The sequence below is a fragment of the Podarcis tiliguerta genome, assembly GCF_965153285.1.
Source record: "Podarcis tiliguerta genome assembly, chromosome: W".
Classification (NCBI taxonomy): Eukaryota; Metazoa; Chordata; class Lepidosauria; order Squamata; family Lacertidae; genus Podarcis; species Podarcis tiliguerta.
This window is the reverse complement of record NC_139552.1, coordinates 16,304,777-16,318,799: the sequence shown is the minus strand read 5'-3', so window position 1 is coordinate 16,318,799 and position 14,023 is coordinate 16,304,777.

Below are 14,023 nucleotides of genomic sequence, written 5' to 3'. Positions count from 1 at the left end.
GCCCATTCAATGAATGTGCTGAAGGTTTCAAAGGCTGCGCAGGCCACAGAGCAACCCATGGGCATAGCCTTGTCAAAATACCAGCTATCCCTGAATTTGAATCCAAGAAGCCAAAAGTCTTCAGGATGAACCGGGAGCAGCCGAAAGGCTGACTCGATGTCGCATTTTGCCAATAAGGCTCCAGTGCCCAATTCCCTAATCATTTTGATGGCCACTTCCAAGGATGCATATTTAACTGAACAAACCTTCTGTGGTATGGCGTTGTTTACAGACCCGCCCCTAGGATAAGAAAGGTTGTGTATCATGCGGAACTTACCAGGAAGTTTTTTGGGCACTATGCCGAGAGGGGAAACTATAAACTTTTTGAAAGGGGGAGCTGGGAAAGGGCCGGCCACCCTGCCTAAAAACCACTCTTTTTCAATTTTGTTAAAAGCAACAAGGGGCATTTCCATTACCAACTTTTGATTAGGAGGGGTTCTGGATACCAGTGTATTGGAGACAGGGATGCGGAAGCCAAAACAAAACCCTGCCTCCAAGTAGTTGGCTGCAGTCCTGTTGGGATAAGCCTGTAACAAAGGTAACATCGCGGAGAGGTGGACAGGGGTTGGGACTAGGGTGGAAAAAACCTCATTTTCGGGAGGCAGCCTTGGCTTGCTGGGCTCCAGAGGTAGAGGCTCCTGAGTCTCCCTTGGCGTCCTTGGCTCCACTCCCCGATCCTGTTTTTCAAAAACTGCGAAAAAGGGGCTTAACCTGAAAACACTTAGTCCGTGAGTGAGGACCACCACAACGCTCACAAGCATGGTCAAAGCGGCATCGGTCCCTGCTGCACAACCCATTATTAAACTCCCAACATGTTGATATAGCCACCCTTTGCACTTTGGAGGGGGGTTTACCTGACTTCTCCCCAAAAGCCCTTTTTTGGAAGTTTGGGGCCACTGCTTCAGACCAAAGATCATTGTCCTTGATGTCCCAATGGGCCGTGGGTTCTTCAGCAGCCCTCTCACGGAACAGCTCACCGTAAGCCAAAGCTGCTGAGTCCCCTGCCATTTTTTTTGACTTTTAAGATAATGCCCAGATAGTTAGCCAAGTGCCAAGCCCTATCAGGGTAAGCAGTGGCCACCAATCCCATGTAAGAGGAGAAAGCAGTTAGCCAATTGTCAAAAGTTCTATCAGTATCCACTGCCTTGTCCTTCTTGCAACGCGATTCAGGCTTAAACTTGGAACTACAAGAATAAGCCGGGGAGAGCAGGGCAAACAAGTCCACGATTTCCCCATTTAGAATGCGATTGCATATATTCTTTTTAAGCCAGATGCCGGGAGGCTGATCAGTGGTCTTGAAGTTTGACTCCTGCACCTTCCCTTTCGCATCAAGCCCATCCTCCCCAAATGGCTCCTTGGCCCCAAAGGCACGGCGATGGCGCCGGGTGCGATGTTCCCAAATCCAACTAGGCAGGCCAGGGGCCTTGTGGGTAGTAACTTTGCACCGTTTGCACCCTTTGCACCGTTCTTCCGACTCACCACAGGAGGAATCACACGTACCTGAAAGATCCAAAGACTCTGAAGAGTCCCTCTTGCACTTACGCCCATGCTTCCTCGATCTGCAAGACCTCTTCTTCTTGCGACGTGTTCTGCGCAAATCAGGGCTGGAGGAGCTGTCTGATGAACTCGAAACAGGTGACCTATGCTTACGCCTACCCTCGCGAGCAGTGGCGTAGCGTGGGTTGTCAGCACCCGGGGCAAGGCAAGTAATTTGCGCCCCCCCCCCGCTGCACTGTCCCTCCCCCAGATAGTCCCTCGCTCTCTCTCCGCACCACATGCCTGGCACCCTCCCCTCCACAGTGGGCGGCGACCCGGCGGCTCGGATCGGATTCGCACAGCCAGCACTGCAGTGTGAGAGAGTGAGTGAGCCAGGTATGGGCAGAGAGCTGCGAGTGCGAGCGTGCCCCCCCCCCAGATGTTGCGCCCGGTGCGGCCGGCCCCCCCGCACCCCCCACGCTACGCCACTGCTCGCGAGAGCGTTGACGAGGGGACTTCAACTTATCTAAGCGCTCCTTAGCCCTAGCCAGGCGATGCTGCAGGCTGCTGTTCTGACGCAGTAATTCCTGCACATCATCCACATTGGACTGGGAAGAATCGCTCTCAGCAGTGAGCTCCTCTGTGTATGCTCGCTTTTTCTTCTTAGGGAGGGCCCTGATGGGCCTGGCATCAGAGGTGGAGGGGCCATCATCCCTCACTTTTTTCTTGGAGATTATGAACTTCATAGGTGGGACCTTCCGGCTGGAAGACAAGGCCCTTTTTTTAAATCCTGTTGGCTGCCTTTACGGCACTGCTAGGGGTACCCCTTGATGCGCCTCTTGGGGTGCCCACCACTACGGCACCAAGAGAGTGCGAGGGGGAGCCTTCTCTTTGATCAGCAGCCACGGCTAGAGACTTAATGCACCTTGAAGCAAGTCAACCACTACCAAGACCTACAAATACCTAAGTATGATGGCAGTTTGTTGTATTTATTTGTATGTTTTTGTTTGTTTTATTAATTATAATTATTAGATTTATTTATATTTGCAATCGGAATGTTTTGGTGAAAGACAGAACCAGCCAACCTAACTGCGCACAAACGCTAAGACTGCAAAAGACAGAAACAGCACACATCCTGAATACCAACTTGGGGGAACAGGGGGGGTGCGAGCATGACCGCCATGCGGTCTGACTTAGCTCCCCCCCCAATAAGGAAAAACTGAAGTGGGTTGCCCTGTAGTCCGGCGGGGCACCCCCTCCCCAGCGTGATTCAGTTCAAAAAGGTCGCAATGTGGCCCCCTGCAGATGGCAAAACAAGCAGGCCGGCCTAGTGGCCCAGCTGAGGCCCGCGTCACCCATTTGGGCCAGCAACACCCGTGGCTGGCAGCAATGCCACCCCCCCCAGCTGCAAAAGTAAGCAGGCAGTGCCTGCTGCCTAGATCCCGCTCGGGTCGGCAGCAGCAGCTTAAACAAACCTCAACAATAAGCCTCAACAGACAAGCAGGCCGCACCTGTGGCCTAGCCAGGCCCACCCCCGCTGCTGAAACAAACAAGGCGACCAGGCCGCGTTTGCGGCCTAGTCGGGCCCATGCCGCCCTCCTGGGCCAGCAGGCGTCTCATGCGGGGGCAATGCCGCCCCCCCCCCGCCACTGAAAAAGGTGACTAGGCCGCGTTTTTGCGGCCTAGTCTGGCCCGCCCCACCCTACTGAGCTGACAGGCAGCGGCGGGGGGCAATTCCACCCCCCGTCACTGAATAAAGGGACTAGGCCGCGTTTTGTGGCCTAAGTGGGCCCGCGCCACCCTCCCGATGCACCCAGCCATAAAAGCAAGCAGGCAGCGGCTGCGGCCTTGCTGGAGCCCCGCGCCACCCCCCTGGGTAGGAAGGGGTAGGAAGGGGCGATGCCCCTCCCTGCCACCCAACACCACTGCTGGCCATCACAAAAGGCTGGTAGGCCAACCTAGCAGCCTACTCAGGGGCCATGCTGCCCACTTGGGCTGGCAGCGCCCTGGGCAAGCAGCTGCCAGTGGAGGAGCCTGTCGCGAATTCCTCGCGGCACTTTTACCAGAATGCTCAGAGTCCCAAGTTCTTTAGTGCAGTCTTGTTTAATGTGAGCTAAACATATATACAGATATTTACAAAAACAGTTCATACAGAGTACCTGCACCTTGAGGCAAACGAAAGCTGAAAACTCTACACCACTCCACCACAGCACCACAACTACTGTTTTTTGTTTTTGTTTTTTTAAAATAATAATTATTAAAAGTTTAAAGATTACAGAAAAAAATGAGAAGAAAAAAAAACAAACAATACAAATCAATACATTACAATACATAAAAACAAAAACAAAAGACACAATACATCAAAACACACACAAAAACAAAAACAATTAAAAACACATCCAATATTTATCATTATCTTTCATTAACTTGTTTCCTCGACCTCCTCCCACCTCCCTTTTTTTGTATTCTAGTTTTTAATTATTTCAGCAAATCCTTTCCATCTTTCACTGCTTTCTGTCATTTAATTATCTTAATTTATTTTAACCTTATCTTACCATCAAAACCCTAAAGCTTATTTATACTTATTTATACTCCTTATAATGTTTCTATTAAAGCCATGTGGTTTCATTCCAACATTTTCCTAACATTCATTAATTTTACAATATTACTCTAAATAAATTTTTAAAATTTTTCCAATCTTCTTCCACCGTCTCTTCTCCCTGGTCTCAGATTCTGTCAGTCCTTTCTATCAGTTCCATATAGTCCATCAACCTGGTGATCTTCTGTCCGAGGCTCTTATCTCTTTTCCATGTCCCTTCTGCAGATCTTCTTCATATTTATGCATGCACTTTACTTTATCTTCTGCTGGACTTGTTCTTAATTTCCTTCCTTTGGCACTGAGGATTAGATCTCGGGGAAACTCCAACTTAACAATACCTTTATTCCACAAGATCTACCCACCCGGGAAGAATGGCAGATGAAGCTGATGGACTACATGGAACTGGTGGAAATGACTGGCAGAATCCGAGACCAGGGAGAAGAGTCGATGGAAGAAGATTGAGGAAAATTTAAAGTATATTTACAGAAATATTGCAAAATTAATGAATGTTAGAAGAATACTGGAATGAAGTGATATGGTTTTAGCAGAAATGTTATTAAGAATTATGCAAAAACTGATTGTTAATGGGTTAAAATGGAAAATTTAAAATTAGATCGTGTTAAGATAAATTATAGGGGGGGAAAATTGAGAAAGAGGGAAAGGATTTGCTGAATTAGCTAATTTGAACTAGAATACAAAAAAGGAGGTGTGAGGAAGTCGAGGAAACAAGCAAATGAAAGATAAAGATATGAAATTTGGATGTGTTTTTAAATGTTTTTTCTTGTTGTTTTGTTGTACTGTTTTTTTGTTTTTTTATTCTTGATGTATTGTTTGTTAACTCTTTATTGCTTGTTTTTTTTCTATGTCTTTTTTCCCTGTAACTATAAAACTTCTAATAAATATTTTTTTTAAAAAAAAAAACCAATACCTTTATTCCTTCTCGACCGGTCAGCCCATTCTCCATAGTCAAAACTAAAGTCCAAAAGATATTTCAGGGCATGTTTCAAAGTCCCATCGAGGCTAAAGGCCTCCACAGCTCCAATCTCCCCCTGACCCAAATCCAAATCCCAAAGCTAGAACATCCCTGCATAAGGGGATCTATCCAACTTTCCTTCTCCAATCCAAGCAGGACTCCATCCCTCCAAATCTGACTTTCAAATTCAATCATAAAAGGCGTCAGCTTATATTCATCAAATTGCCTCTATGAAGACGAGGCTCTCTCCACTTGTATTACTTGAGGTTCAACAACAACTTTTTCCTTCGTCTTCTCCGCAACTTGCCATGTCAAAGTGGATTCCTGAGTCAATGCCTGAATAGTTTCTGTATAAATATTCACTTTTTGTCCCAAATCAGTTGTTTTTTGTCCCAAATTATCAATTTTAGTAATCATCACATCCGTCTTCTCATGAAGCTGTTCCAATAAAGCACTTATCTTGCAAAATGCAATCACTAAAACTTCTTCTGTTGACATTCTTGTCCAAGGTCAATCTCTACTTCTCATGGTCTTTAATCTCTACAGCTGGAAAATTCCCCGGCTCCACTCCTGCAACAGTTTCAAATGCTCCCTCTAGAGGAAACAATTTCTATTTGTATCCATCCTTTTAAACGCAGATCCAGCAACAAAGTTAATTTTCAATTTTCAGCTACTTTTGCTCCTTTTTAAGTGCAGAGGAAAACAATGGAAACAATCTATTTCTCTTATTTAACTATCTGTCAACATACGTTTTATTCACAGTCAATGAACTTTCCCAAAACGTCAGTCTTACTGGCAGCCCGGTCCCAGGTTCAAAACGGTGGTAGTTTATCTCTCTTCACTCTCTCTCTTGCAGGCTTAAACGATCCAAAATTTTCCCCCTCTTCTCCTGCTTCCAAGGGGGGTTTAGTATTTTTAAATGATGAAAATTCAATCCTTTACAAAAGGCTTTCCCCAGACTTTAGTTTACAGCGTCTTTGCTTTGATGTATTTACAAAGAGGAAGGCGGACTTCCTGTTTAGAACCTTCCCGTTTCGGTGCCAAATTAAGATGTTTAAAGATCCAATTTTCCGTTCTACTCACGAGTAGTTGTTTAAAGTCCAATTGTCCACAGGAAAAAGTCAGCGCTCTCCGGCAACAGCAATGCGGCTTCACTCCGTGAAAGAAGCAGTCGATTCAAAGCACCGCGCCGCTCACCCCACGTCGCTCCGGATCCCGAAACCGGGTTTCCCCGCGAGTAGGGGAGGCGCAAAAGGTGCACCACAACTACTGTTGAACAGGCTTTTCCTTTAAAACAGGTGACGGCCAATCACATTACTGCTGAGTCATTCTGACCCAGCACTTCACAGAGTATTGCATCAGCCTGTTGCAAACTGAAGCCTGCAGACTTACTCATCATCCTGCGAATCCCAACACTCCTCCTTAAGTCAAAGGCTTGAGACCTAATAATTCTCTTAAGTCTCGAAATTTAGGACCATCCAAACATTTTGTATACAAATCCGCCACATTACATTTTGTGTTACAGTGCTGTACCTTTAACACATTTCTTTCCAAAGCATTTTTCACATTTCTGTATCTTATAGCAATATGTTTACGCTTGCTCTTAAAGTTCTGTTGGTTAGCAAGCTGTTGTGCAGCCATGTTGTCACTTAGCACAGTGATTGGCATTTCGGAAGGTATTCCAAACTCTTTTGTTAGACAAGCAAACCACTCTATTTGTGACACAGATTCGCTTATGGCAGAGTACTCTGCTTCACAAGTACTTGTGGCAACAAATGTTTGTTTCTGGGATTTCCACTGAACTAGGGCATTTCCAATATATATGGCATAGCCAGTGGTAGACTTTCCATTTTCTCTGTCCCCCCAGCTGGCATCAGCGTATGCATACACTTGCTGATCATATCCTGTATCCAGCACCAGTTTGTAATCTTTTGTGCCTTTCAGATACCTTAGGATTCTTTTAAGAGCTACCCAATCTCTCTGGGCCGGGTCTGCACTTCTTTGGCTTAACATGTGCACTGCCAGTGTTATGTCGGGTCTTGTCCAACAACTTAAATATAACAGAGAACCCAACAGAGAATGAAACGCTGTTGCATTCTCACATTTCTGCCCTTCTCGTTCATTTTTGTACCGGGTAGTTATGGGAGTGTCAACCTCATTTGCCCTCTCCATTCCATATGTCTTCAGTAACTTTTCGATTTTTTCCCTTCTGACTCATTTCTCGGAACCTGTACTCCTAAGTAATTCTGAATCTCTCCCAAATACTTCAGTTTGTATTTGTTACCTAGGCTGTTTATAAACCAAGACACTTGCTTTTGTGCAGTTGTTATTAGACAGATATCATCAACATACAAAAGTAAATAACAAACACTTCCTTGCACCATTGCTGAATATAAACAGGAATCAGCCAGGCTTTGTTTGAATCCCATCTTTTTCAAAGTTGTGTCTATGCATTCATGCCATAGACGTGCACTTTGGTGTAAACCGTATAGTGCCCTTTGCAGCTTTAACACCATGCTGTCTTTCCCCAGCTCATAACCTGGTATTTGCTGTAAATACACCTCGGCGTCAATAGGAGCATTTAAATATGCTGAGGCAACATCAAAATGATTAACTTTTAACCCTCTCAGACTTGCCATTGCTAAAACTGATTTTATTGTTTCAGCCTTTGCTGTTGGGGCAAACACTTCATCATAATGTATCAATTTCCTTTGTGTAAAGCCCCTTGCAACCAGCCTGGCTTTCCTCTGACAACTACCATCAGCCAGCTTTTTCACTTTAAAAATTCACAGCTTATGGGCTTTTTACCGTCAGGCAATTCTGTAGGTACAAACACATTGTTGTTTAGCAGAGAGTTATACTCTGCCTGCATTGCCTTTAACCACGCCTCTTTCTCTAGAGTAGGTAACTCTTGCACTTCTTCAAAGTTTCCTGGCTCAGTTACACAAACCTGGTTTATGGTGGCTGGGAGCCCATAACGGTCTGGAGGTTGACCTTTATTACTTCTTGCAGACCTCCTTGGTTCATTAATCTCACCCCCTGGGCTACCTTCAGGACTGCTTTTGGGGTGGATTGATTCTGGAGATTTACCTCCTCCTGTCCCTGTTGCACTTTCTTTCCCCCCTTGCTCCATGCTAGCAGCTGGAGAAAAATGCTCAGTCTTTACCTCCTCCCTTTCAATTTCTCTGGGAGAGCTGCCAATTCTTAGCTTTGTTTCAACTGCCTTATCAGGTACGCTCAGCAGTAAAACTTTTTCTAGCAGCAGGTTTGCATGTATCTTGGGCCAATTTCTTTGCTCATTAAAGCTGGCTGATCGACTATAACTCAAAAGATTTTTATCATCTTCAAACCTGTAGGCTTTCGTACCACTTTCATACCCAAGAAATAGCAACTGCTGTGCCCTTTCCCCATCTTTTCTTCGGTTTTTTACAGGTATGTCCAACCATGCCTTTGTCCCAAAGATTCTCAAATGTTGCAAACTGGGACTTTTGTTATAGAGAATCTTATAGGGTATGTCATCTAGTACCCTTGACCACAAACGATTTCCAATATAATTCGCTGTCTTAATACTCTCAGCCCAGTATTTAATTGGAAGATTTGCATCTGCTAACAATGCTTTCATTTGTGTCTGCAAGACACCTCCCCTACGCTCTGCTACTCCGTTCTCCTGAGGCGTTGCCACATTGGTAAGCCTATGTTTAATCCCTTGGGAACACAACCAGTTTCTTAGGGAGCTTGCCATAAACTCTCCTCCCCTGTCTGTCTGAATAGAGCACACCTTTTGGCCAAGTTGCCTTTCTACCCTTCTTACCCAGAACTTCAAAGTTTGGGCAACGTCAGACTTTTGCTTTAATGGATAGACCCAGCCAAATCTAGAATAGTCATCCACTAGGATCAAACAATACTTGTTACGGGAGACACTTGGTGGAAAAGGGCCAGTTACATCAGCATGAATCAACTCCAGTGGTTTTTTGGTTTCTCTCTGGCTTGCTCTTGCTACTGGACAAGCCCTGCTTTTAACCTCCTTGCAGATATTACAGTCTAAGTAATTATCACAACTTTTTATGTTTTTCATTCCCCCACACAACTCCAATGTTTTGTTCAGCACCTTAAAGCTAGCATAAGCCAGACGCCTGTGCAGGAGATGAATACACATATCATGGGTCGGGACATTTTGCACATTCGCAATCTTAGACTCACACTGCAGTACATACATATTAGTTCTAAGGTTAGCATTTGCCAACACTGCCCCATTTTGCTTTATCTGGCACTGATCTCCCACAAAGTTTACTTCAAAGCCTGCTTTTACCAAGTCAGGAATACTCAGGAGATTGTTTTGCAAACTAGGCACACACAACACATTCCTGAATGTGTGTCCCAGCTGTGGGAACACAACCTCCCACTCACAGACTACATTAGCTTTCTGGCCCGTAGCAAGACTTACATGTTTTTTGTTTGAAGCCCTAGCATCAGTTAGCAATCCTTTTCTTTTACAAAAGGTTTGAGAAACTCCACTGTCCAGAACCCACAGCTCTTCGTTTTCTTGACCATCTGCAGACACCCAAGCGGTAGACTCCCTCTGCTGCCTCCTGTGCTTCTGCTGTTTTTGTTGTTTTCTCGGGCAGTCCCGCAGCAGATGTCCACTGGACTTGCAGCAAAAACACCTTTTTACTTTGTTGACCACCGGCTGGTCTGCAGCAGCTCCTCCTGGCTGTTTCTCCAGCTCCCGATTCCTCTGCTCTTCCCGGCTGTTGTTCCCTCTGGGATGCTCCAACAGCTGGGCTGAGGTCATCTTTCGCTCTGCACGCCTGTCCTCCTCTGCATACAACCATCTGGTAACGTATTCCAGAGTCAGCTTATCAGTCTCTACCGACTCGAGGGAATTGACCAGCATATCATAGCTGTCATCAAGGGAACTCAGGACTATAAAGACTTTGTCTTCTTCCCCCACAGGCCTCCCTCTTAAGGCTGAGGAGATTTCACCCCTCCCATATCCAAGAATCTCCTGAGCAGTCTGCTGATTCTGCAGAGAGGAGGAGGTGTGTTCTGATATCTACATATTCTGCTCCAGCACCACATCAAAGAGGAGAGTCGGTCAGTGAGTGAGTGAGTCAGGGAGAAAAAAAGACTGAGTGTTATCTCTGTGTAGATAAGGTCGCTGCAGAAAGCAGCTGTAACACTCAGTGCAGTCCAGCATCTACATTTGTATATAGTTTGTATAGTACAGTAGCTGTTAGTGAATAAAAGAAGATATTCTTCAGCGCTGTCGTCCGAGTGATTTATGCTCTGCTGTACTCTGCTGTACAACGACTGTCTTCTTGTTGGAGTGATTTGCGGTGCTCACAGCTCTGAGTTGTGAGTCTACAGCACTTAGACCTGTTCCTGTGAGGAAGGTGGTCTCTGGAAGTGCTACCCAGCTCGCCTAGCCCAGTCGGGGCTGAAGTGGATGAGTCCAGTTGGTGACACTGGCTCAAGGGCGATGCTGACATCGGTTATGGGCCCAGTCGTTGTTCCAGTCGTCTGACCAGGCGTTGTTCCAGTTGTACCAGTCGTCCCAGTTGCCAGAGGTTTCTGTTGCTGATTGCCGGACGGCGGAATGGAGGCTGCATGCTGGACTGATTTGCGGTGCCCAGAAGCAGAGCTGTTTCGGAGCAGAGTGTTCAAGCTGCCGCTGTTGCTGTTGCTGCTGCTTGATTTATGGAGGTATGTTGCTGACTGCAAAAGAAAGAAGATAGCATCCCTGTTTGCCTGTTAATTGCGCTCTGAGTGGGAGAGTGACTGAAGGAGTCCAAGGCTTTATCTGTGTTGCACGAGGGAAGTGTCTTGCTCTAAGTAATAGCAGACATGGCCTGTGCACATTCTGGCCAGATGGCTCTGTCCTTTCCTCTCCTGACACCTGAGACCTATGCAGTTTGGCAGGTGAAGATGAAAGCGCTTTTACAGAGGGAAAAGCTATTTCACACGATAGAAGATGACCCTCCCGATAAGGATGATGATGAATGGCCTGAGTGGCATGCTGCAGACATGAGAGCCCGGGGGACAATTGTTTTGAGTGTTTCAGACCACTTGTTGGTAAACCTAGAGGGTCAAGAGACTGCACAAGCTGTTTGGCATAAGCTGAGAGACATGCAGTTGAGGCAAAATGCTGGTTCCAGTGTGATTTTCTTCAAGAAGCTGTGCAGGCTGCAGTTGGAGAAAGGTGGTGATTTGCCTAGCCATCTATCTCAGTTAAAGCGTCTCAGACAGGACCTTGTTCAGCGAGACCTGGCTATTTCAGAGGCTGTGTTTGCAATGCTGATGATAAATAGCCTAGACAATTCTTACGATGGAGTAGCTGCCCAGATTTCTACAATGCCTTCTGACCGGCTAACGGAAGATTATGTGTCTAGCGTGCTCTTGAATGAGTGGGATCGCAGACAGGCTGTTAGAGAAAGCCGGGAAAATGGTGCTGTTAACAATGTGCTTGAAAATGTGCCTAAGTCTCCAGCAGGGGAAAGTGAAAGTGAAACTGCTGCTGTTAAAGCACTAAAGTTGAAGCGGTGCTTTTCGTGTGGAGTACAAGGCCATTTGAGTTTTCAGTGCAGCAAGAAAACTTCAAAGAAGAAGGGAAACTTCAGAGGCAGAGGGGGAGGAGGACGAAATCCCCAAGCACCTGCTACTTCAAAGGCTTTGATCTCTCGCTGCTCCAATCAACGTGGGCGGAGTTTCTTCGTGATCGACTCTGGCTGTACCAACCACGTAGCCAAAGATAAGGATCTCTTTGTTCATCTTGAGAAGCAAGAGAAAGAAATTCATCAAGCAGATGGGACTGTTCTCATGAGTTTGGCTAAGGGAACTGTGTTCTTAAAGAGCCTGAATGCAACAATGAAGAATGTCCTGTATGCGCCTGATATTCAGGACAATTTGTTGAGTGTGTTTTTTTTATATATATAATATTTTTTATTTTAACAATCAATTAACAGACAATACAAACAAACAAATACAAATACAAAGCAAAGAATAAAAACAACACATACAAACAATGTAAAATACAAAAATACAAGAAAAAATAAAAGAAAAAATTAAAAACAATTATTGTGTCTTTGCATTTTTTTTTATATTAACCTAGGTCTGCGACTTCCCCAGACCTTCCCACTCTGTATTCTAGATCTTATATTCTGACAGTAAATTATTTCCTTCTGGCATATCTTTGGTTCAGCTTAATCTTAATATGTTAACGTAATTGCATTTCCATATATCTTAAAACATTAGTCTTTCTTAATCATTAACTTTTTATGCTAATATTCTTTTAAGTTCAATCTGATGTCCTCAAACATTCTTTATCTTATAATGCTTCTGTAAATAGTCTTTAAACTTCCTCCAGTCTTCCTTCACTGTCTCTTCTCCCTGGTCTCTGATTCTGCCAGTCATTTCTGCTAGTTCCATATAGTCAATAACCTTCATCTGCCATTCTTCCAGCGTGGGTAATTATTGCGTCTTCCAATACTGTGCGATGAGTATTCTTGCTGCTGTTGTGGCATACATAAAAAATGTCCTGTCCTTCACATGAACCTGTTGGTTTACCATGCCTAGGAGAAAGGCTTCTGGGTTCTTTCTAAATGTGTATTTAAACACTTTTTTCAATTCATTATAGATCATCTCCCAGAAGGCCTTAATCCTTGGGCACGTCCACCAAAGGTGAAAAAAAGTGCCTTCAGATTCTTTACATTTCCAACATTTATTATCAGGCATATGATAAATTTTTGCTAGCTTGACTGGTGTCATGTACCATCTGTAAATCATTTTCATTATATTCTCTCTTAAGGCATTACATGCTGTAAACTTTGTTCCAGTGGTCCACAACCTTTCCCAGTCAGCAAACATTATGTTATGACCAACATCTTGTGCCCATTTGATCATTGCTGATTTCACTTCCTCATCTTGTGTATTCCATTTCAGCAGCAAATTATACATTCTAGACAATATTTTTGTTTTGGGTTCTAACAATTCTGTTTCCAATTTTGATTTTTCCACCTGGAAGCCAATTTTTCTATCCATTTTGAAAGCCTCCATTATTTGGTAATAATGAAGCCAATCTCGGACTTTGCTTTTTAATTTGTCAAAACTCTGTAGTTTCAATTTATCTCCGTCTTGTTCTAAGATCTCCCAATACTTTGGCCAGTTGGCCTCCATATTGAGTTTCTTTAAAGCTTTGGCTTCCATTGGAGACAACCACCTTGGAGTTTTATTTTCCAAAAGATCTTTATATCTAGTCCATACATTAAACAATGCTTTTCTGTTGAGTGTTTCCCAGCTTGATCGTCAGGGGTTTAAGGTGGTGTTTGCTAAATCTCGCTGTGAAATTCGTAGAGATGGCAAGCTCATTCTGTATGCAAAATGTGTTAATGGTTTGTACCAATTGCCTTTTGTTTCAGGTACAGGTACTGCAGAAGCAACTAAGAAAGAGTGTTGCAATTTATCTGTTGATAAGAATGAGAAGTTGCATGACCAATGTATTCATTTTTACCACCGTGTTTATGGTCATTTGAATTTCCAGGCTGTGGCAAAAATACCTGATATGGTTCAGGGTATGAAGTTGAAAGAATGTCCCTACCACATGAAATGTGTTTCTTGTGCTGAGAGTAAGGCAAGGCAAGCTCCCAAAGGTACAGAGTCTGGGAGAGAGGCCAAGAAACCATATGAAGTCATTCATGCAGACTTAGTGGGGCCTCTAGCGCTTTCTAGAGGCAATTCAAGGTTTTTCATGGTTTTGATAGATGCCTATTCTAGATATGTATGGGTCTATATGCTGCAGAAAAAGTCTGAAGCCTTTACCAAGTTTCGCCAGTTTTGTAAATGGCTCAGAAATGTACATAATGAGAACGTACATTGTCTTTTCACTGACAGGGGAGGTGAGTTTTGTTCAGAGGAGTTTGAGAGTTTTCTTTCTGAACAGG